Below are 23,569 nucleotides of genomic sequence, written 5' to 3' on the forward strand. Positions count from 1 at the left end.
GCAGCTTGTCATGGGGTATCTGGTGTTACAGAGTATCTTTGGCTGTATTTAGACACAAACCCTACAGTACAGAGGCTGACTAAACCATTTTACTTTAAGGGGTGTGAGGGGCCTCAGAGAGCCTCCACTATGTTTTTAATACAAAGTTCAGTTTGTCAACCCATTTATAAAAATTATCACAAATTTTCCAAATTTTCATATAGGCCTACGTATTTTCAAAAATACGTAGGCCTATATGAAAATTTGGTGATAGCTCATATTTCAGAATAATTTGCCCAAATGAAATAACAAGCACACTATCAGGAAGAGAGGAAAAAAGGGAAGTGAAATAAAAATAAAATACTAAGCTACGCAGGGTAGTAGCAAGTAGGAAAAATGTATATATTAATGGAGGAAAGTGAATAGAGAGCAAGAGCAAATTCCAAATATTACAGATCTTAATGACATATATTTGTATCACTTTTTATAGTTTTACATCCATGTTCCCCAGCTATGTTAACTATTGATGTCATTGCATTCAGATGTCAGTTTTGAAGACTTAATAGTGTGAATCAGACAAAGAGAAAGGATGCAATTTTTTTTTATTACACAGTAACAATGAAAAACTGCTCTAATGCAACAGTAGTGTCCCACTGTACCAACAAAAGTGTCCCATTCTCCCAGAAAGTTGCACTGCAGCTAAATTGTGTGTTAGTAATATGTTTTTGAATCAAGTTTACTTTTCAGTTTCACTGTAGCTATGTTGATGAGGACATATTTCAAAGAATAAAACATCACTTCAGTGAGAAATCAGTAGCTGACAAAAGGCTGTATTCTTCTTAAGTCAACATCATTAGCTTCATCATCAGCCAGTGGGAATGATGAGAGGACAAACAGAAGACAAAACATCTTATCAAGTAAATATTAGCCTATATTGTTAATACTATTAATGAAACAACCTTTTATCTGAGTGGTTGTGTGAGGGCTGTCATTTTTATCCATGTAGTTTTGGTTGATTGAGAAAAATGTGGTTTTCACAGTTAGCCTCAAGGTGGCACAACTGTACTGAGAACATCTGGCCTGTTCCATGAAGCAGTTAACTCGTTACTTTGGTTTTTAAAAATCAGTACGTGTTTCAGATTTGACTGGTTCCTGTTTTTTTTTTTTTCCCCCAACAAAGATATCCAGAAGCTAATAACTAATAAACCGGTTTCCAATCTGATCTGAAACTCTGAACAATGATACAAGTCCACTGATCAGGGTTCAGACCCAGTTGTAAGTCTCTAGGTTGTTTTAGGGCAGACCAACAACATCATACTCACTCAACTTGCAAAACAAGTGCAAAATACAAGTTTAAGAGCATTCTGAGGTTTGCTGGAAGTACTCAGCTGTGTCCCTTTTGTTCCCCTGTGAGGAATGATCAAACTACACTCGTAAAGTCTGCATTCATCCCCATAAAGCTGTTTAGTAGAATTTGGCTGCACCAAACACAATGTGTGTGTAATCTGTTCAGTACTCTGATGTGGGATGAGAAACAGGATTATGAGCAAATGTTTTCTTTGACGTCTTGTGTCTCCTGGAGGTGCAACTCATGGTGGAGCATGATAGACCTCTGAGGAAGGTGTGTGTGTGTGTGTGTGTGTGTGTGTGTGTGTGTGTGTGTGTGTGTGTGTGTAAGAATATATGCGTGCAGACTGGAAGGTGTGAGTCACTCAGATTGACCAGAAGCAGCAACTGAGGAGGTTCAGTTCCTCTGAATGACTTTGAAGATTAAGATGACAGACCAAAGAGAACCATCACAGCCAGACTTTCCATTTTAGAATCAAACAAGCTGCCTGGTCACTGATATGACGGAGCTGCTGGCTATAGCCAGCTGGGTGGCTGGACACTGAAAAACATAAACCATGAACGTCTGCCTCACCATGATCTTTAGATCAGCTAGGGGGATTACAGTAAGACTGTTGCTGCACAAAATGGCAGCAGGGATTGACAAAGTTTGGCAATTTGAGATTGAACATGTTTCCACACAGTTTCTGCCTCTTGAAGCAAGTTTGAAGGGACAGTTGACTCCAATATCAAAAACACACATTTGTCCTTTTACCTGTAGTTTTATGTCTAGATCTACACTGTCTTGGTGTGAGTTGCTGAGTGCTGGAAATATTGACCAGAGAGATGTCTGCCTTCTCTTCAATATAATGGAACTGGATGGCACTCGGCTTGTGTTGCTCAAAGTGGCAAAAACAATAATATTTGAAAAACTCAACAGCAATGTCTCTCTCCAGAAATCATGACCTGATTACTCAAGATAATCCACAGACCTTGTTGTGAGCAGTTTCATGTAGGACCTATTTGCTTTCCACTGAGCTACACCCACCAACCGCATCACCGCGCAGAAGGAAGTGTGCATCTACTGCTAGCCCACCTAGCACCACTGAGCTAGCCAACGTAATAGCTTAGCCAAGAAAGACGCCATTAATGCTTACATCTCTTGCTGGCAGTTGGCAGGTGTAGTTTGGTAGGAAGAATTTAGTTCCTCCATGAAACTGCTCACAACAAGGTAGGTGTATCCTTTTACAACAGATATCTAATGAATTACAGTCCACAAATGACATGACTTAAGGTTACATACTTAACGTAAAGTTAAGTAGATTAGCCACAGGAAAAAAACAGTGACAACAGACCTTAAAATAAGCCAAAGTTCTCTTGGTTTCACACAGTGCCAAGCACCAGTCTCCCAGGGGAAAATCCTGTGTTGTTTGACCTATCCACTAACTCAGCCTGCCTCCTTACACAGGCTTTTGCTCTTTATACTTCCTGCTTCTTTACTTATTTCAGTGCATTGGTCACATGATCGCAGCCTTCCTGATTACATGGATTATACACAAGTTGTGGTGCATTACTTTTAGAGGTATACTATGAATAGTGCATGAGAACAGCCTGATAAAGTCTGTGGATTATGTTGAGTAACCGGGTCATGATTTCTGGAAAGAGACATTGCTGTTCAGTTTTTCAAATTTATCTTTTTCGCACTTTCAGCACTACAAACTGAGTCCCATCCAGTTCCATTCTAACTGAGTGAAGGCAAACATCTATACAGCGATATCTCAAACTCTCAGCAACTCACACCAAAACAGTCTAGCTGATAAATAGTACCACAGGTAAGAGAAAAAATATGCATTTTTGAAATCTGGGGTGACATTTAAAATGTCTCACTGGGTGTAACAGAGATTGATGCATTGTAACATGAGGTTTTTCCTGACCATCCCATCATTAAGTCATTATCAGATGTGAATATTCATTTCACCAGTTGATCAATAGGAACACATTTGTTAGTACAACACTGTGAAATCTGCTGCACAATCTGTGTTTGGTTAAACACAGATTTGGTTAACTTAAATAATTATTCATTTCCAATACTGATATTTATTTAAAGTCAATTGGCCATCCATTTCCCTGGAATGTTGCCATTCACTTGAGTTGAGTAAACCTTAATTTAACAGAGACCAGACTTTTTGTTTGAGTTCATGTGAGAATGATTAAGATACACTCAGCTGCTAGTTTATTAGACACCCTAAACTAAAACTAATACAGTCTAAGACAACAGCCCTGCAACAAATCCTCCCATCATAAAAGTTAGAATGTTCGGTTTTTGTTAAAAGTGTTTTAGAGAGGCATTCATTCATCTTTATTAACAGTAGTTTTAAATGTGATATGTTGCTTTTCATGCTATTGTACTTATTGTACTACCTCTCTGTCACCAGCAGAGGTCAGTAAAGCATTGGATTATTTCATGCTTCTTTGAGGCTTGACTGGAGGCAAACAGGATAGTACATTTTTGGGGAAAGACTTGATAATATGTTGTTAAAAGTGAAAAAAACAAAACAAAAAAAACCACACACTCACATTTTTCTTTATTGGGTTTTGAATGTTGTTTGCAAAGGACAAGAAGTACCACTGAACCATCTGACACAACTATCTGAATAAAACAGTCATGTTCTCTCAGTTCCTCTGGCACATGTTCATGCATCTCTGTCCAGGTTAGCTGAAATGAAAGCATGAATGTGAATTAAAACAAACTATAACACTTGAGTATTATGCTTATGAAGAGTAATTGTCCCTGGAGGTATCGCAAACATGTGTTAACAAAGCTTACGTGCAGCAGTTCACTGTTTGTCCATCAAACATCAGCTCAGTGTGTAAAGTTTACCCTTTTTCAGCTTCACATAAAACCTTGTAAACAGGTACAGTATAAAAAGGTCTTTATTAACTTGTTAAAATTCTTCATTCACCATCTAAAATTTGCCCGTCCCTCTCTCTTCCTGGTTTTATTGCTTTCAGATGTGTAACGGCACCGGTATGAGAGAGGGGAGTTGGATGCTATTCAGGAGAACTAACAGTGTTGGTATTTGTCCTAAACTATCCATCAACACATCCTCATTCGTCTAAAATAAAGCTAAACTGAGTTCACAGGTTGGAACATGGCCAAGCATCAAAAGAGCAACCACGTACAAAATTGTGAGTCATTTATGTATTACCACGCAAGTTAGCTTACTCATACAATATCAACAATCTGGGAGTTTAAAGACATTCCTCTATGTCTAAGTGAAGTTTCCAAATGACTTCTTCTTGATCAATGTCCAGGTTGTCTGGTTTGGACTCCATGTACACCTGATGAGCAAACCTCTCTTCCTGTCTCTCTTTATGTTTTCAGGTGCGAAAGAGAACAGCATGCTTTCACAGTTCCTAAATGATGCACAAGCATGGAGGCCTGTATGCCTGATATTAACAAGGAAATTAAACCCTGGCTAGAAGTTTCAGAGCAGGTTCACACCTAAAGGTCCAGTTCCTGAGTTCGACCCAATGTGAGGATAATTCATTGTTTCAATTTTCCAGCTGGTCTGGTTTGCATTTACAAAGGCTGTTTGATTATAGGTCATACAGTTGGTGAGTAAAAAGACGATAAACCCCACAAAGATTTTTATCTGGATTGGACATCATGGAGCACCATTGGGTTCTGTTCATGTTGGTGTTGATCTGTAGCACATATCAGCAGACTTAAGAGGCCTATCTGATGATAAGACCAAATGTCTCTGTCTCTTCAACCTTCTTTTTTATTGATGTTGCCATTTACCAGGATTGCAGCCAAGCATAACATAACCAAAACCAATAGAAACCCCCAGATTCTGAATTATCCTTTAAAGGCTAGATTTAGTAATTTTCAGTGTTGATCATATTTTCCCATGTTTTTGTGTCTAAGTGACTAATGGGAACCACAATTTTTGAAACTGGGCCAGTATTGAGTAGGAGGGCTGCAGCTGGCGGTGGCAAAAACCGACTGCAATGTATGTATTCAGGGCATGTTTACACCATCATTTTATGTCCATTAGAAGTGCTTGTTTTTGGCACTGACAGGCTCAAATTGTTATTCTGATTGTTTGACACCATATGGAAGTGACACCTTCAGAGATAGGTCTTTTTGTTTAAGAGTAAGATCTTTTTTGTTTAACCAGAGACAGCCCCAAAATGGCCATCTCGAAACCCACCAAACTCCATTTAAATAAACAGTAATATACTTCCTTCAAAGTCAACAGAAACATACTAAAACTCACAGAAGTGGTTGTGGTTCATCTGTCCACTGTTCTAACAGACACAAACGCTGATTTGGTTGAAACAAACCCTTAATTCACCCAGTGAGATATGAAAATATGCTGGCTCTACATATGCTAAAATTACTGTTTATTCAAATGCAGTCTGGTGGATTTGGCGTTGGCGAATTCGGGGCTGTTTCTGGTTAAACAAAAAGGATCTTAACAAAAAGGTTGGTCTCTATAATGTTGTCAGACACTCACATTGAGCAAATCAGTGGCAAAACCAAACACTTTTAGTAGATGTACAACCACGGTGCAAACGTGCCTCAACTCGTAACACTGCTAAATATCTAAAAAGCGGTCTTGTTAAATACGTTTGTCACTTAGACACAAAATTGTGGGAAGATTGGGTCCAGGTTGAGAAACAGCAAAGTTATTCTTAAAGTTCTAAGTGTCTGTGTCTCATTCTCATTTGTCAAATCAGGACTCCAGATACTTGTCTGATACTATCTTTCATCCATGTACACATCGTCACTCTGCATGTGCACCATTAACAATTTTTTTTCACACACACACACACACACACACTGGGTGCTGTACTACCAGCGCATGAACTTATGGCTTGCTGATGTGTAAGCCACAGTACTGTCAGTTACAACAGGAGGGGGCTGCAGCATAACACACTGACAGCTCCTTTTGACACACACATGCCCTTGCTAAACTTTACACACACGCCTTGGAGATAAACAGAAGTTTTATGCCTGTGTCTGACAGTGACCTCATACATGTGACGGTGAAATGCCAAGCAAAACCAGCTCTCTCAAATGATGATAGTTAAACACGGAGAGCAAACTGAGACTATTCAGTTTCAAAGAAAGCAATTTCAACGGCCGGCCGTCGAACACTCGAAAACACCAAAACCACGCGGAGACCACAAGTGGACATACTGTAGAAAATGTAATTCATTTTGCATCCGGTTTCTCTCAGCGCACTCCATCTGCAATTTAAACGCGCGCGCACACACACACACACACACACACACACACATACATTTCACATTTGCATGAGTTGTGTAGCAGGATAGCTTTTGTACAGCAGTTCCAAGTCATTCCTGGCAAGGCTGGCTGACCAAGAAATGTGACGCAAAGTCTAGTACCGAGGATCTGCCACAATTCATAAAGGCAAGCATCTGTTTCAGTGAAAGCCTGGGTCCTGGTGCATTGCCAGTTGCCGCTCAAACCCTTCACAGCGCCGAGCCTGACGTTCTTAACGATCCCAACCTGACACTGGCAGGACTGAAAGCAGCACCTGACACCTGACGCTGTTTGTGCATGAATGTGTTTGAGGAATCCGGCGAATACCTCAGCCTCTTGGGAATGCCAGTAATCCTGAAATGCTTCTGAATGATGCTTTTCCTTCTTGGTTTGGATGGAGCTTGATTCATTTGTTCACTTCATGTCAGCAGCAGCAGCATTAATCATACTCGACTCAGTCTGAGTGAAGGCGAACTTTTTCTTTCGCTTTGTTAAATCAGAGAAAGAACTATTATTAGCTTTGGCTGAAAACACTGGTAGATCTTCCTATAGGTGACATAGACACCACCCAGAGAGGGGGCACCAAATCACCCCCACCCTGCCTCACCTTTTTGTTTTTACATTCAGAAATATCAAAAATAAGGGAAAAGATAGAGTGAAGTGTATGTGGAGAGCATTAGAGTAAGAGAAAATGAAAAGGCCGAAGCCATCTGGGTCGCAGTACAAAACGAAATGTGCGAATTTGCACATAGCTTATTCTGCTATTGTTTATTTTATTATTATTGTACTGAATGTGCTAGGTCCAGCACAGGCTGACAGTGTTGTCTCGTATTTGTCAGTTGTGACACAATGCGTCTTCTCTTGAAAGCCTCATGGAACTTCGTTGACAACTTATTATTATGCAGCACTCAAAGCACAAGTGGTCCTACTGTGACCATCTGAGTTTACACATTTGGAAGCCACTACACTGAAAGACATTTATACCAGTAGCTTCTGGAGTCTCATCCTCACAAAAAGAGAAGGAGAGCACACTCAGAGACAACATGTCAAACTATTTCTGGGTCTGACACTCCAGAGGGATGTGACACGTTGAGCGAGGCGGGGGTAAAGCGCAGGCCAGCCAGTGTATGAGAAAGCTGATAACGAGCTGAGAGGAAGCCCATGCTGTTTATCTGGGCTTTCTGCATAACTATAATCGCCAGGCCTCTCGGTCGTTGAATTATGTGGCCTTACAAACGGCTTGAAACGACCTTGGTTACTTTGTTCCTCCAGAGGGGAGGGAGGTGAAGGGTTTTGTGGTCGGTGGTGGCCATGGGCAGAGTTGTGTACTGCCAGTCAGGTCTGGCCTCTGAGCAGTGTGGAGGTTTGTCAGAAGGAACGCTGATGGCTTTTAAAGAGCTGCAGGCCATGACTGGATGGGTAATTTTCATACTTCCGAGATTTGGTGAGGGGCCAAAAGCAACATGCTGGAGGCTCACTCTCTCTGAAACAGGATATTGGGTTAGTAATGGCTGTCAGGGGACCAACAGAATGACATAAATGTAAGGCTTTTTTCACACATATTATTGAGAGCTAACAGAGGTTTTAACATGTATAAAACCCTCTTTACACAGGACACTCAGGCACATGCTGGATTGAAACGGCTCAAAGTTTAGGTCTCATTTGACCTCGAACAACATAAAACTGCTTGTTGCCCAACAGGGAGGATGCAAGTAAGTAAGAACAGAACATAACATCCCGAATAAATTTTTTTTTTTTGTTAAACCTATTCACAGCTTCAACTTAATTTTTAACCAAATCCCCGCCCCATAAAGAACATTGCAGAAGAAGATGGCCCAACGACATGATGCGATTAAAAGACTGTGGATAGTGGAAAACTGTGGGAAAACGTGATGGAAATATGGCACTTACATGTATGTTGTATGTTTATTCCCTGCTACCTTCAACTCTATAGCTTGCTTGCTTGATTAGTTGTTCATTCCTCCAAAATTTCTCCTCTTTGGCAGCCACAGTTTTTGCCCTAGGTGGCTGAAACTTGACCAAACCTAACAGAAAGGTACACACACAAACACTCAGACACCATTTTCCAAGCCCCCTTTCATAACTCATAAACCAATTTTTGTAGGGAGGCATCATTGTACTAGTGACAAGCAGTTGTGAGGTTATGTGTATGTTAATGCATGGACACCTGACATGCATGTGCATACATGGTGGCAGCTGGGAATTTGCACTGGTTTCATGTATTACTGCAACTGGAGGAACATGACAGTCTCCACAGATCTGATGTTTTCATCTGCTTGTTTGTTTCTCTTTGAATTAATACTTGTTTCAAACTGTTTCTCCTCAGCAAAGTGTGAAAACATTTTTGTGATATTTAGACATTTAGTGTGAAAGGTGTCGCTACACAATCACAGCAATCTGCACTCTTACTGCTCTCATAGTGTCACTTTGAGCTGCACCATGCAGTTTCCAACAATAGAGGTCTAAAAACCCACTATACACTTCCTGCTCAGCACCAAACAGCTGGACAGACACAGTTAGAGACTAGCTGGTGAACATAGTGGAGCACTCAGAAGCTAAAGAAACTGATATTTTTTGTGGGAGTTGGTAGAGACCAAAAACAGAGCTAAAAGAGAGGTTGACACCAACACGACTTAAAATGAGTAATATTGTTACTCCTTAACTGATGGAGGGGAAATAGACAACTGTGTTTGATAACAAGTTCGCCACATCAACCTTTAATTTCAATGATGTGTTTGCAACTTGTTTATACTGCCCCCAAGCCCCAAATCATCTGCTACTGCAAGTTAGAAAAAGAAATTACAGTGTGAGTAAAATCAAAATCAAATAATGTTATGGTATTCTGTCAAATTGTTGTACTTCTTCTTCTACCTCCCTGTTAAAAGTGTGGGAAAATGAACCTTGCCATGACTGTAGATGGAGGTACATGGTTATCCACATGCAACAGAAGCATTTTTTCATCTACCAGTAACAAAATCAAAGAGACCAATCTTAAAAATATTCATAAATTATATTCCAGGAGGATGTGTAAGATGCAAAAGCAAAGAGGGAGAATTTATTTTCATGCTATAACCATATCAGTGTTAGACATCAAGGTTAATATCGGTCCATGCTTGTATCATGCCTGATCTCTGTCTTGATAACAGACATTGCAGGATACTAACAATGATTAATTACCTTACAAAGAAACATGTGTGTTGTCTTGGAGGGAAAAGTTGTTTCTTGATCAATTATCAATTTTTTTTTACCTTTAGAGAGATTTCCTCAAGAGAGGCATTGCCGTGGTAATATTTGACAAGCCACTTTTCTTACATATCTGGAAGATTTTCGGCTATGAGGACTGGGGAAAAGGATCTACAGTGTTCCAGACTACCGTTCAACAGCATGAGGTAGTGTTCAATAACCACTCTGTAATCCTTTAAGAACATTATTTATTAAGTGATTATTCCTCTTTGTCCGCTTTTAAATTGCATTAAATTGTACTCAGAAATATCAGTAATGTAATAGCCTCAATTTCAGCTCTAACTGAGGGCCCGCTGGGTTTTAGCCCTGCGGTGACACCTTACCTGGGCTTCATAACAGTATCTGGCAGCAGTGTTAACCCAACCAGGGGGCTTGGCCTGGCTGGGTTCGGAGAACTCTTCCTAATAACCCTGTAATCAAGCCCAATTAGGATCCAATTAGAGGCAGGGTTTCACCTATGAGGTCAGCGTCCACATCGGTTCTGGATGCTCACCAGCTTATGGTTTTATAAATCATTTCTGGGGTTTATAACGAGCACGTGTTTGAGTAATAGTGAAAATGATTTTCAACTTCTTTTCTCCAGTTGAACTAAAACACAGAGGTAGAGCTGGCAAAACAAGCGTGCTGGAAAATGGCGATACAATATGTCCTATAGTGCTCTTTGAGGCACAGATGTGTTATAAATCAGACCGGCTATGTATAGACTGTCGAGCTCTGAAGGTTTCCAAACAGTTTGGGTTTCTTGTTATGTCATGCAACAGCCACAAATCAGCTCAGAGGCCACCAAGGCATACAGTAGTAAGTTTTTCTATCAGACTAACAGAAAGGCTCGGCTGTTGATGAAAGGACGTGACATGACATTAAAAGATACTGTCTCTGGCGTGGCTGGTGAGTGTCCTTTACCTCACAGATTCCTGTGATACGGCTAAAGTAAATTTGGGCCTTGTTGTATATGCCTTACAGAAGTATACTGTTTATTTAACATCTCCAGTGTGCTGAGTTATGACTAGTAATGATTACTCAAATGCCCAGTGTTTGGGCTATTGTACCAGGAGTGCCTCCAAACAGGCCCACTGGTGTTTATTTGAATTTTCCATTTTATATTGCCACGTGTCATTAGGCTGTTTAGAGTTTACTCTCAGTGATGGATCATTTCCTTCACCCCTCTCCACTCACTAAAAACCTGCTGGATGGCCCGTGCTTGTCCTAAAGGTAGAGAATACGTGCATGTGTGTGTCGTCTATCCGTGGCTGGAGATAATGGCACCCTGAGTGCATGACAGATGTCTTATTTCATTACAACACAGACAACACCTATACAATCACAGCTATGGCCCTGAAAGAAACTGGAAACTGGACTTAAAGAGCCTCTTCCTTGGTCTTCAACCATGTTTCCATGAGAGGTGGGCACAATACCATGAACATTTGTACAATGTAACGCAATCTAATACATAATTATACCATCATTGAAAACTTTCAGTCTTCACATTTTTGTTTAATGTGTTAAATGTGTTTATATTGGGTTGCATGAGCATGTAAAATGGTTCTGTTATGTCCCTGACATACGGTTAATAGTCTGGGGAGGTCATCGTGCAAATTCCTAAATTTACAGGTTTACAGACTCATGTTTAATGCTGGGTAAAATAGAAAACAGTAAAAGTGTAAACAGCAAATGTTGTTAGTCAGCTAGTGAGCTAGTTTTTCCTCTAAGCAGCAAGAACTTTAAAAAACCCCAACTGATTAATAAGAGTGATTAAAGCTGCATTAGAGTGATTAAAGGATTACTTCACCCACAAAATGATCATTTGTTTATCAGTTACTCACCCTTTGTTACGTCCAATTCATAAAGAAAATATTTTTCTTCACATGCCTAGAGTGACCAAAGAATCCAAAAACTGAGAAAATTCTTGATGAAGTCATAAGGGTCCAAATTCAACAACAGCAAAACTATATCAGAACATCCATTTACAAATGAGCCAAATTCAAACACATAATTGCACAGGTGCGCCACTCGTATGTGGGGGTAAGGTTTTAGCAACAATGTGTTTGGGAGATACTAAGCATATAACTCGATAAATGAAACTTGGATTATACTGCACAAGTTGTATGAGAAAGAAAGTTATCTTTACGTATTCAAGGTAACATGGGGTGAGTCATTGAAATACAAATGGTCATTTGTGGATGAAGTATTTCTTTAAGGCCCAAAATAAGTACGGTTTAGTGTGTATTCTCCTCGACTGACATCTCTCTCCGCCTAACTCACAACTGGTTGCCACCTGTCCAACATCACCTCCACCCACACCTTCTCAAATTTGACTTCTGGTTCAGGAACACTGGCAAAGATTGCAGTACTAGTACTAGTATGGTTGACACAATGTTAAAATACACCAAACAAAATATATATTATATTCAAATTTACCTGTGCCACCCACCCCCAAAATCAGTGTACCAACCAATCCTGCTTCCATTTGACCCAACTGTGTGATGAAATTACTTCAGTCAGCTACTATTGCTCATCAGAGACTTTCAATCTTCTATCAAAATGTTCCGATTCTTGTCTATATACCAATATCTCTAACACAGTTTTATAATACATTTATTCCATAGACTGTTTTTTTACTTTCAATATTATAAAACCTACATCTTACCCTCACCAAAAAAGGTAGTGACTTTTAAGTGTTTTAACATAGTAGATGAGTGCAGGTGACTAAAACGAACATTTTAATGTTACTTTACATTTTCTGTGACTTTCAAAGGGCCAGAAGCTGTGTGCCACCCAACCCCAGTCTCCCCTACAGATGACGCCACATACTATGCCCATGTTTGCCTACATTTTATAGTACATTGCTTATACAGCCTTCCATGTGTCAGTTTGAAATGTGTTGGTACAGCCTGTTCTTGAATCATGTTGCTCAGGCCATGCATCATAAGGTACAGGATTAAGGAGTTGTAAATCAAGCCTGCTTCTCAGAGCAAGTGTTATCTTGTATATATGCATCAGAATAATTACTTTTAATCTTTAATTCAAACATTAAAAAAAAAATAGTAAAAGAACACTGACTGTAACTACCTGCTGGCTGAAACATCAGGGGCTTTGCAGTGTTTCTCTTCAGCCCTGAAACTACCGAGTCAGACGAGAAAGGCATCATAAATTAGTTTCCCCTGTAATCTCTACACCCTGGCTGGCTGTCCCAAGATGTCCTCCTAGATTTAAAAGCAACAGTGTAATGTTTATGTTGGCTGAAAAAGAATATGCATCAAACTTTATTTGATATATTAAAGACACTGCTGGATGTTGTTTACACACGCAGGTGAAAGCTCGGTGGATAAAATCCTATTTTCTCCCTGTTTGATGTCAGCGTCTTAAAGGCAAAAATCAATCTTAAATCAAGATAAGAGTTTTTACGTCTGGGGTTTGTGGAATCACTCAATATTATATTTTGGATATTTCTATGGAAAATGAGCTGTGAACGTCTGATAGCACGAGTTCAAAACATTTTGTCCTTTGATTTCCCATGGACTCTTGCATCTACTCTGCATGTATTTTCTAACAGAGGGTCAAACAGAATGTTATAAAACAGAACAAGTTACTGTATCTCTTGAATTCTCAGCAAAAACAAGGTTTAATTTATTGGTAATTTGATAATTTTCTACAACTTCGTCACATTATCAGGGACATTCAAATGAGTAATCCTTTGGCTGCCAGTGTTGCTGATAGATAACCCTGAAGAAATCCTTTCACGGCACTGTGTTTGAGCTGTTCAAGCCCCCGAACACCCCGTTTCATGGGAAATGGGAGCGTGCTTATTTTAAAAGTCATGCCTGATCTAAGTAGCACACTATGCCTCCTCTGTTTCATGTGCAACTCAAGTCATGAAGTGTGATGAAATCCGTTTTGAATGCTCATTATACAAGTTAGGTCATGAAATATTCATGTCATTTGTGGAACGTGTGAACGATATGTTTGCTATTGTTCTAAAAATAAAAGATTTTCCTCTCCTGAAATAAAACAGCTTGAAATGTGCACATTACACAGGTTGTAGAAAGAAATATCCTTAACATAAACATGGCGTCACTGCACGTGTTAACATTGAATTCTGTCATGCTTTTTAAAGTGTGAAATGTAATAGAGATGAACCATGAAAATAACAGTAATGTTTGGCAGAACAAGACCTCATATGTTGAATGTCACAGATGTTGACAATGCATTGATTACCACATCAGACACTGTCTATAACCTGGAAACATGCTTTTCATTACTGGATAAACCTGCTGTGCATTCATGTCCAGTGAGGATGAAAGGCATTTTCAGTGAGCTGTATGAACATCCTACTGTATGCGTTAACGACGTACAGTGAGCTACTTACTACGCACCCTCATTATATTAAAAGCACATTTTGGAGGTCAGGTGGATTCTAAAGGGGGAAAATCAGTGCAGCATTAATGAAACTTCAACAAAAACAATTCATGGAATTCATTGGTCGATTCTTAAAGGTCGGAACAAACAAACCAGGCCTGCGGAAAAAAAGACGAGCAGAAAGCAACTGATAACGTCGCCTTCATTCTTTGATGTATGCTACACTGATTTAATATGAAACAGTTGAATTCTCCTTGCCTCAGTGCAAGCACTGGTGTCAGTCCCTGCTAAAGGTATTAATACCACAGTGTGGAGAGATTCTGGCATCTGTACCTAATTACTGGGTTTGAGTTGAGTTTGTGGGAGGCAGCGTGGTTCAGTCTGTGTAAGGAGGAACATCAGGGGTCCAAATCCACACAGTTAAAGGATAATTCAGATTTATTACAACTTTGGTCTTACTAAAATAGTTCTGGCCATCGTATCTATAGGTTATGATAACACTGCACTGACTGAAGTAACTGCTGAGATCTGCAAATGTGGCAACAACCACACACTCTCCATAATAAAATGTTGGCATTGTACATTTCTGCAAACCACGGATATGTTACATTTACGTTTCATACGTATGATGTAGTTCAGATTAGATGTATGTGAACTGAGTTTCTCATCAAGAGGAGAAGAGCATGGTGAATGGCATCATACCCAAGTCCGGGGCATGTCCAGCTGCTTTTGTAATAGTGAAAGTAGGTATGTTTTGAGAGCAGGTCAGGTCATTTCCAGTGGTGTTTGTGGCAGCAAAATCAGATATTGTTAAAGAGAGTTTGGGACATGTCCAACTGTCTTTGTAGCGTCAAAAGTGGGTATTTTTTAACAAGAGTTTGGGACAGGTCTAGCCATGTTTGTATTGTGACAGAAGGGGGTGTTAGCAACAAAATCAGGTATTTATTATGTCTCTTCAGCTAATAAATGTTCCTCTATGTTCACAAGGGAATGACTAACTTTTCTTTTTGTGATTTGGTGCTGAGAGTATAGTTGGTTTATCAGAGCTTTTTTCTTTTGACTGAAAACAGCTGCCAGTCTGAGTGAATCAAAATGGGTTTGTTGTTGGCCATAGAACTAAAATGGTTGATATTTCTCAGTGTCAGTTCTTGTCACAAACAACAAAAATTCATTTGATCCATGTTAATATAAAGACATTAATTACAGCAGCTTCAAAGGAACAGTGTGTAAGATGCAGGGGAGATTTAGTCACATCCTGCAGTGAGGATTACAGATTGCATCCAGCTGAAACTTCTCCTGGTTAGTATTACCTTCAGTGTTTTTTGTTCAGGAGATTTTTACTGGGAGCCAAATTATCCACAGAGGTCTCTCCCTCTCCAAAACAAACTGACTAGGTAATAGAAATCAGTTAAAACACTTTATCTTTATAAAGCGGTTTAACGTTACAAATCAGTGTTTCATGGGCCGTTAGCCCAGCGTCTGCTAATGTGTGCACACCTATTTTCTCTGATAACTTAATGTGTGCTCACCTAATTTATGATCCAGACATTTGGGAGGTGATTATCGTGGGCCTTACTGTCCCCAGAGTTCTCCTCCTTTCCAAGGCAAACACACCCAGCGATTAAAACTAGCACAAACATTGAATGAAGCAGTTTCACATAAAAAAAAAAAAAAAAAAAAAAAAAAAAAATCTGTGTTTTTCCAATTCTCTCTGTGCTGAGGGGCTGCGAACTACAATGCCTGATGCAAAAATGCGAAAATGCAAATGCCTCTAACTAGAGCTGGTGTTTGGTTTGTCCGTTCTGGGCTACTGTAGAAACATGGCGTCGCCACATGGCAATCTCCATGGATGAGGACCGGTTCCCTATGTAGATATAAATGCCTCATTCTAAGGTAACGAAAATACAATGATTCTATTTTCAGGTGATTATACACTAAAGAAAACATACTTAGGAGCCGTTCAGATGTAGCGTCTTTTGCGCGCACGAATCCATTAGTTTCAACGTAGACGCACATCAAGCGCACTCACAATCCAAAGCGACGCCGTAGCGGCGCACATTCGGTTCGACGCGCCTGTTTTTTCGTGTGCGTCCGCTGCACACAGAGATGGAAAAATGTCAGCTTTTTCGAATGCAGCAAGCGCACTGCAGGTCATGTGATAAGAATTAACCAATCAGCTCCATGGACCTGCTTCTTCCTTTCCGTCCAACGGACTTCACAACATTATGTGTCTAATAACACACACTATCTCTCTACCAGCGTCTCCCTCTCTCCCTCTCCTCCACACACACACACATGCACACACCTCACCTCCTGATGCTTGCTGGAAATCCATTTAACTTTTTCGTAAACTTTGTAACTTTTTTTACTCCCCCTGTGAGTGACAGGTGGTTTTGGTTGCTTAGTAACGACAGGCGCGACAGTAGCGCAACCTCCGAAGCGCCTTGGATGAAAGGATGGAAACGGCACAGCTGGTGTTTTCCACGCGCTTTTAGACGTTACATCTGAACGGGGCCTTTTTATATTATATTCCATTTCTGCCAATATGACCCCGTAAATCCTAAACACTGGACCTTAAGGCAGCCTGATATGTATATTAAACAGAACACTTATTGTGTGAGAAAACTTATGTTAGTATTTTTAACCACTCCAGGCCCAGTGATTTTTTTCCATACTAAATGTATACAACTGCTCTTGACTTAATGCTTATTAAGTTGAAATAGAACCCTGAGGCTCAATAAAGGTGTATGTCATCATCTCTTCTTTCTCCCTTCACTCACATCAACCTCCAGCTCATAACATGGACTTGATGCACTGCGCTTTACTCACAACAACAGCAACATTTGTCAAAATGCAAATAAAGATATACGAGTGAAAGAGGCTCTGAGGAAACCCAGACCACCTGGCTCCTCTGGCCCTCTTTACCTCCCTGCGTGAACAGGCACTAACATGAGCATGTTTTCAGTTTGCGGCAGAGGGAATAATATATCTGGATGTGAACAATTGTGCTTGTTTTGCCATTACACTCCAGGCTGAGCTCAGTTCAACATACCAATAGTTGCTATTTCGACTAGATGACAGCAGCCTTACTGCCCAGTCTTCAAGCACACCGCACTCACTCAAAGCGCCGCAGCTGAGGTAATGCCTGGGTCTCAGGCCAGAAATCCATGCTCAGAACAGGGATACGAAATCAGATCTAAATTTAGAGGATTGTTAAGTAGACTCTGTAACAATTCCATCAATCAAACAGGCTGACTTCTCCCGCTTGTGTTTTACAAAAGAGGATTTTCTACATTTTATTGCTATGTATCATGGATTACGTCACGGCTGAGGCTCACAGAGCTCTGTGGTGTCACATTTTAGATGCCTTACTTAAACGTCATGTTAGGCATCCAGGTTTTAACCCCCTATAGTTTTCTCTTTGTACTCCACACGACCAATGACTGAACCCCTCGTTGATAAGTAAAGAAGCCTTATCCTCGGAAGAGAGCTGAGAAGGTGGTTCATTGCTCATCCTCAGAATGTTTTGATACTTTGGTCTTGATCTGAGGTGAACGATACAAGCTTCTGGTAAATACCAAGCTGACTGTAAAATATTAGCCCTTCTCTTACAGGGTATCACATGAGCCTGCCTCGGGGCGTCGCTGAAAGCTCTTAATGCCTTCCATCTTGCTGCAATGCCACTTTTCCCAGGAGCTGGACTGTCTGTCAAAGTAGTTTCTTTGAAAAGAAAAATAATTGTATCAGAGACAAAGTTTTGACATTAGAGAAATGTTTATGTAACAATACATTTACCCAACACAACAGATAAATGGAGTACTTTATTAACCACAATGGCAGATAGTATTGTTAAAACAGCCAGGTCTCATAAATCACAGTCTAGCTAAGGACACTCAAGGAGGAGGGTAAGCAGGGCCACAGCTGCCATTTGCAGGTTTTTAGCAATCTTTAGGCAGTTTTTCTTCAGTTAAAAATAAACACATCTGCAATCTTCGACTTAAAACAAATGTGGACCAAGGCCGTATCATTTGGGGCCAATGGTCCCTTTTTGTGACTGTATCTTGCATGGCTGTGAAGCTGCGACATTGATACAGACAGACAGAAAGACAGGCAGACATATTAACACCTGGCAAAACACTCCCCAACACAACTGATGTCACCAGAACCACATTTTGCTGGCTGTGGCCAGTAAATACATTTCATAATATAGAAGTTCATCAGTATTGAATGGGATACATAGAATTTCTCAGGTGAAACTGTCTCTGCCCTATCTTTTTAACCAGTGTGTCAGTATGCAACCCACAGGTCCAACCTTTAGTGATACCGAGGTACTTGAAGCTGTCCACCCTCTCCACCAATGACCTGTTGATATTAAGGGGGGTGTAGTCCCTTACTGCAGTTTTCCAAAGTTTACTATAATTTCCTTTGTTTTGCTGACATTCAGGAGTAGGCTATTTCCTGACCCCAGCGGTTCAGATCCCCTACTTCTTTCAGGTGGGCCTTTTACATTGTTATCTGTGATCAGGCCCACCATAGCTGTGTTGTATGTGACCAGGGAATATAGCAAGGGGCTCAACACGCAGCCCTGAGGTGCTCCGGTGTTAAGGATGAGGGTGGATGAGGTCTGATGAGGAAGTTAAGAATCCTCATGCACAGTGAGGTGTTTATTCCTAAATCCTTGAGCTTTGTGACAAGCATGGAGGGAACTATGGTGTCAAACACTGAACAGTTAATGTAACTCTGTGGCAAGTCAGTAAAATACATTTTAATATGCCAACTGAAATTAATTATTTTCATGTTACAGATTAGGGAAAATCTGAAAAATTGTCAGGTAAAAGCCACAGTATGAATTTCTTAAATGTCAACAAAAGAGGTGACTTGACCAGCCTGTCTCACAAGAAAACTAAGTATCTCTCACTTATAAGCGCACGTTCCCCAAATGTGAACCAGAGATACTGTGGATGGGTGAACAAACAGTCTGAGATCAAGGCAGATAAAATGGAGGAGTGGTTAAGCCTGTCTCAATGATTACCAAGCCACTGAGCCACTGGAACTCATCAATTCCCAGTCGCTGCACGCTCATTTTGTAGAAATCACTCTTATCCAATGACCTCACTACTCTATCAAATAACTCGCAGATAAGCGAGTGGAGGTAACAGCCCAGTCTGCAAACAAAAACCTTGATTATAAATAGCCTTAAAGAGTGCTTGAGACTGCTGGGAGGAGAGAACACACACACAAACACACACACACACACACACACACAGTTAGAGTAGTGCATGTGGAGCAGCAGCAGGGCCGGGTGAGGACACCCCCTCGCTGGATCAGGATTACCCCGCTGCTGAATCAAGCCTCCACCGACGATTCACTGTGAGTTATGCAATATATCTTCTCTCATCTTTCCTGTCAGAAGCAAACTGAAGCTAATTTGTAACAGAATTACAAAACTGTATGTATCTGGCTTCTTTTTATTCAGAACTTCAGTTTTATAAAGTGAAGCAATCTGGAATAGCAAAGCTAAAACATAAATAACAGTGAAATAATATTGTGCTGTGTCATTCATAAAGGATTGCAAAGCTGGCCTGTCTGCCTGACTTGTCCAATTTCAAGTTCTTGTAACAGTTTCTGTGCTTCACTCCTACTTAGTGATCAAAGTGTGGTAGAAGGGGATGAAGATATTTCACTTAAGTATGCATTGTGATACTGGCTTCAAAGGCATGCCGTATTAAGATTCATAACTGCGGGCTTTGGATAGGTAACTTAAGAAGATGATAATAGCTTGAGCAGACGTTTGGGGTGATAATGCAAAGGTGAACTTGTTTTTCTAACTCAAGGGGAGAGGTGGCGATTAGTCTCTGTGTAAAGGAGAGAAAGGTTAACAGTGGAAGCGAAGGAATCAGGAGGACTGAAGAAAAACAGGTGTTTCAAGAAAGTAACTGAGTAAAACATTAAAGAGAAGAGGTAGAGGGGTGAGATAGAGGGCCAGTGGCAGGGTTAGGTAACAGAAATGGCAGCACTTGAGCACAATCCTATCATCCAATTACGACGTAACATTTCTACATTCACTTTAACATATTAGATGCTGCGTCCATCATTTTGTCAGTGAAATGTATGAACAAAGGAAGACTAAAACAATATGCAAAAAACCAACAACTTTTAAATCATGACAAAACGTATGTATAAGCTAAACAATTACAGGTAAGATGGACAAATGAACTAATTACTTACTTACTTACTAATTACTTTTGCATTTTCAGGCAAAGTCTAATTCAGTCTCTAATGAAACGTCGGTAAGAAGTAGAAACAAAATGGCTTGAAAACAGGCAGACCGGCATCTATAAAAAAGTCACAATTATGTAACGTTATGTTATCTAACATTATAAAGAGCTGTGGATTTGGAGGTAACGCTTATGTTACTTTCAGTGGGTTGTCTTTCATGTTGCTATCTATAGGAAAGAGAACAGGAGTCATGTGGGCTGTCAACCATGTAAATCTTCCTGTAGATGTTTGCTGATAGCTGCTTGAGCCAAACCCAGATGGTGAATAGCACAGGTGTAGACTCACATGATGTGGACTCCAGTCAGACTTGAGGTACAAATTTGATGACTTTAGACTTGACTAGACAAAAGCAAAAAATACTTGCAACCTGACTCGGACTTTAACACCAGTGACTCGTGCCTTCACCTGGACTTGAGCCTTTTGACATGAAAATACTTAATACCTTCCCCCAAACCCTAGGATTAAAAAGTATGTTTTTTTTAAATTGTGCCATGAATCATTTAATTTAATTTCCTGAATCAACTAACACTGATACCAATTATTTCCAGCAAGTCGACACATATTTCCCCAGATTTTCAATCAGTCATCTATTAATGACCACACGGCTGAGGTCAGTGGAATTTGCTTTCAGTGCATGGCGGGTAAGCTCAATATACATAGCAGTGTCATCTGCATCAAATACATCACTACAGTTACATGACATTACAAGACAGAGTTCGTAGACAGTATGTAAGATTGACAGAAGAGTTTTAGTGCTGTCCGACAGAGTCATTACAGTGGGGAAAAGGCCGTGTTTGCAATGATTTAGTGGGCAGGGACCAATAACGCCTCTGAAAGGGCATCAGCTGGAAGAGGTGGTGGTCCATTTTGTTTGAACCAACCCCACAGCATCCAATTCAGTTGCAGGAGAGAACCATGAAAAACTAGTGTTACATTGCAGCCTGTTCTCATTCTGAAAAGCCACCTTTTACTGCCAGTTGGCTGGATGGCACCCACCTGTAGTGGCAGTATGATACACGGACGGGTGGCGTCCGTTCATAACGTAGCCAGACAGCACCTGATGCTGCTGTTGATACACCACAGGATGATGTCAGTTCGAAACACTGCCGGTAGTGATGTAATATATATAGAGCTGGAAAGTCCTTACAGGGGGGCTGGAGGGCTGGTGGATGGACCAGACAAATGCCAGACTTTCACCTGGAAGCCCGTTGTTCACGTTTTGCGTGAATGTAGAACCAAACTGTGATGTTTTTTTTCTAAACCTAACTATACGCTTTTGTTACCTTAACCTAACCATATGCTTTTGTTGGGATGTCAGCAGCAGATGCAGAGGGGTAGCTAGTGAATAATATGTAGACATGAAAGTCCACTGACAAAGCAGCAACATGTGACGACTTGGGATGAGAACATGTTGTACAAAACTAAGCGCCATATGGAAAATATGATACCAAAGATATTTTCATTTCGTACAAAAACTATGTGGTGGTAAAAAAAAAAATCCAAATTTCAATAGGCAGGTCAAAAGTTACACACAGAGTCTCAACTTCCAACTGTCTTTGACAATTGAAGCTGCACAACAAACAGTAAGTCAAGGCTAATGTTAATATACATAGTTAGCAAGCTAACTTTAGTTAACCTTAGTTTAATGGCTGAGTAACTTTTAACAAACTTGTTTTAACATATACAATTTTTAAAAAGCATCCGAGATTTTTGTGAATTATTTTTTAAAATTATTACTCTGTTGTGGTGGTACTCCTGTGTCAGTGTGAGCTTGCTCTGGGTTGTCCAGCTTCCTCCCACAGTCTAAAGGCATGCAGGTTAGGTTAATTGGTGATTTTAAATTGCCCACAGGTGTGAATCTGATAGTGAATGGTTTCTGTCTGCGTGTGTCAGCCCTGTGATGGTCTGGCGAACTGTGAGTGAGGGTGTACCTTGCCTCTTGCCAAAGGACAAGCAATTATAGATAACAAATGAATACATTACTCTGTTGTTTAAATGGCATTACATTTGTGAAGAATGCATTATGACTTGTTTAGGACTCAAAACTGAAAGTTTAAGACTTGGGACTTACTTGTGACTTGCAAAACAGTGGCTCTGTCCCACCTCTGGGGAACTGTATTTTAGTGAACACAGTTCTGAATGATCTCTTCGGATCGCTGTGGTAATGCTCGGTGAGCTTTGAAAACAAGATGAAATTTGACTAAAACTTTGACCAAGGCGCCAAAATGAACACCGATCTGCTGAGGTCAAATGATGTTAACTATGAAGATTTATTTCTGTATGTCATCAACAAATATTCCAAATATGATTATTATTAGTCAAAAGAGCAGCAAGCAGCAAGGCCATGTAGACATCTTGGCGTAGGCGAGCGTCGGGGGCCACGTCTAAGGCCCCAGCCAGCTCAAGAACCAGAGGAGGGTTGTTTATAGAAGCAGAGACATTCAGGAGGAACGTATCTTCTGGGCTGATCCCAGGAGCCGAACCTAATTAGAAACAACTGGTTGAAATTCACTTCAATGGCTACACAGATCTCTCTTTTTATGTTGCTTGGCTGCTCCTGCGCGTTCATCAGCTGCACCTCGAGGCTCATCTCCATCTCTTAAGACTCCTCTGGCTGCACCGTGTTTGTGGATTTCATGGATGGTAAAAAGAAATTTGAGGCTCGCCACCTAACTCCCCAGCTTTATCTCTTCTCTCTCACACACATGCACACACACACATACACTCATAGCTCTTGTCTTGAAACAACAGGCTACAATCACACTTGTCAGGTCAAATCTGTTTCCAATTGGCCCTAGACTTTCATGTGTTTAGACCTCGCCCTGTTGCTTTTGAGAAACATTACATCATGGACCTGGTTTACTGTAGCTGCACTGTAGGTGCCTCGTAGCGTTTTAATCTCTCACCCCGCTCATGTTTGGAGTTGAGTCAGTTATCATTAGCGATGAGATCACTGAGGGATCACGCTTTAGAGCAAGAAGTGCCACTGCCGAGTTCGGAACCAGCTATACAATACTGACCTGGTGCACAACATGACTTCTACCACAATGTAAGTGATTGCACGTCTGG

This window comes from Epinephelus fuscoguttatus, linkage group LG20 (assembly GCF_011397635.1).
Source record: "Epinephelus fuscoguttatus linkage group LG20, E.fuscoguttatus.final_Chr_v1".
Lineage (NCBI taxonomy): Eukaryota > Metazoa > Chordata > Actinopteri > Perciformes > Serranidae > Epinephelus > Epinephelus fuscoguttatus.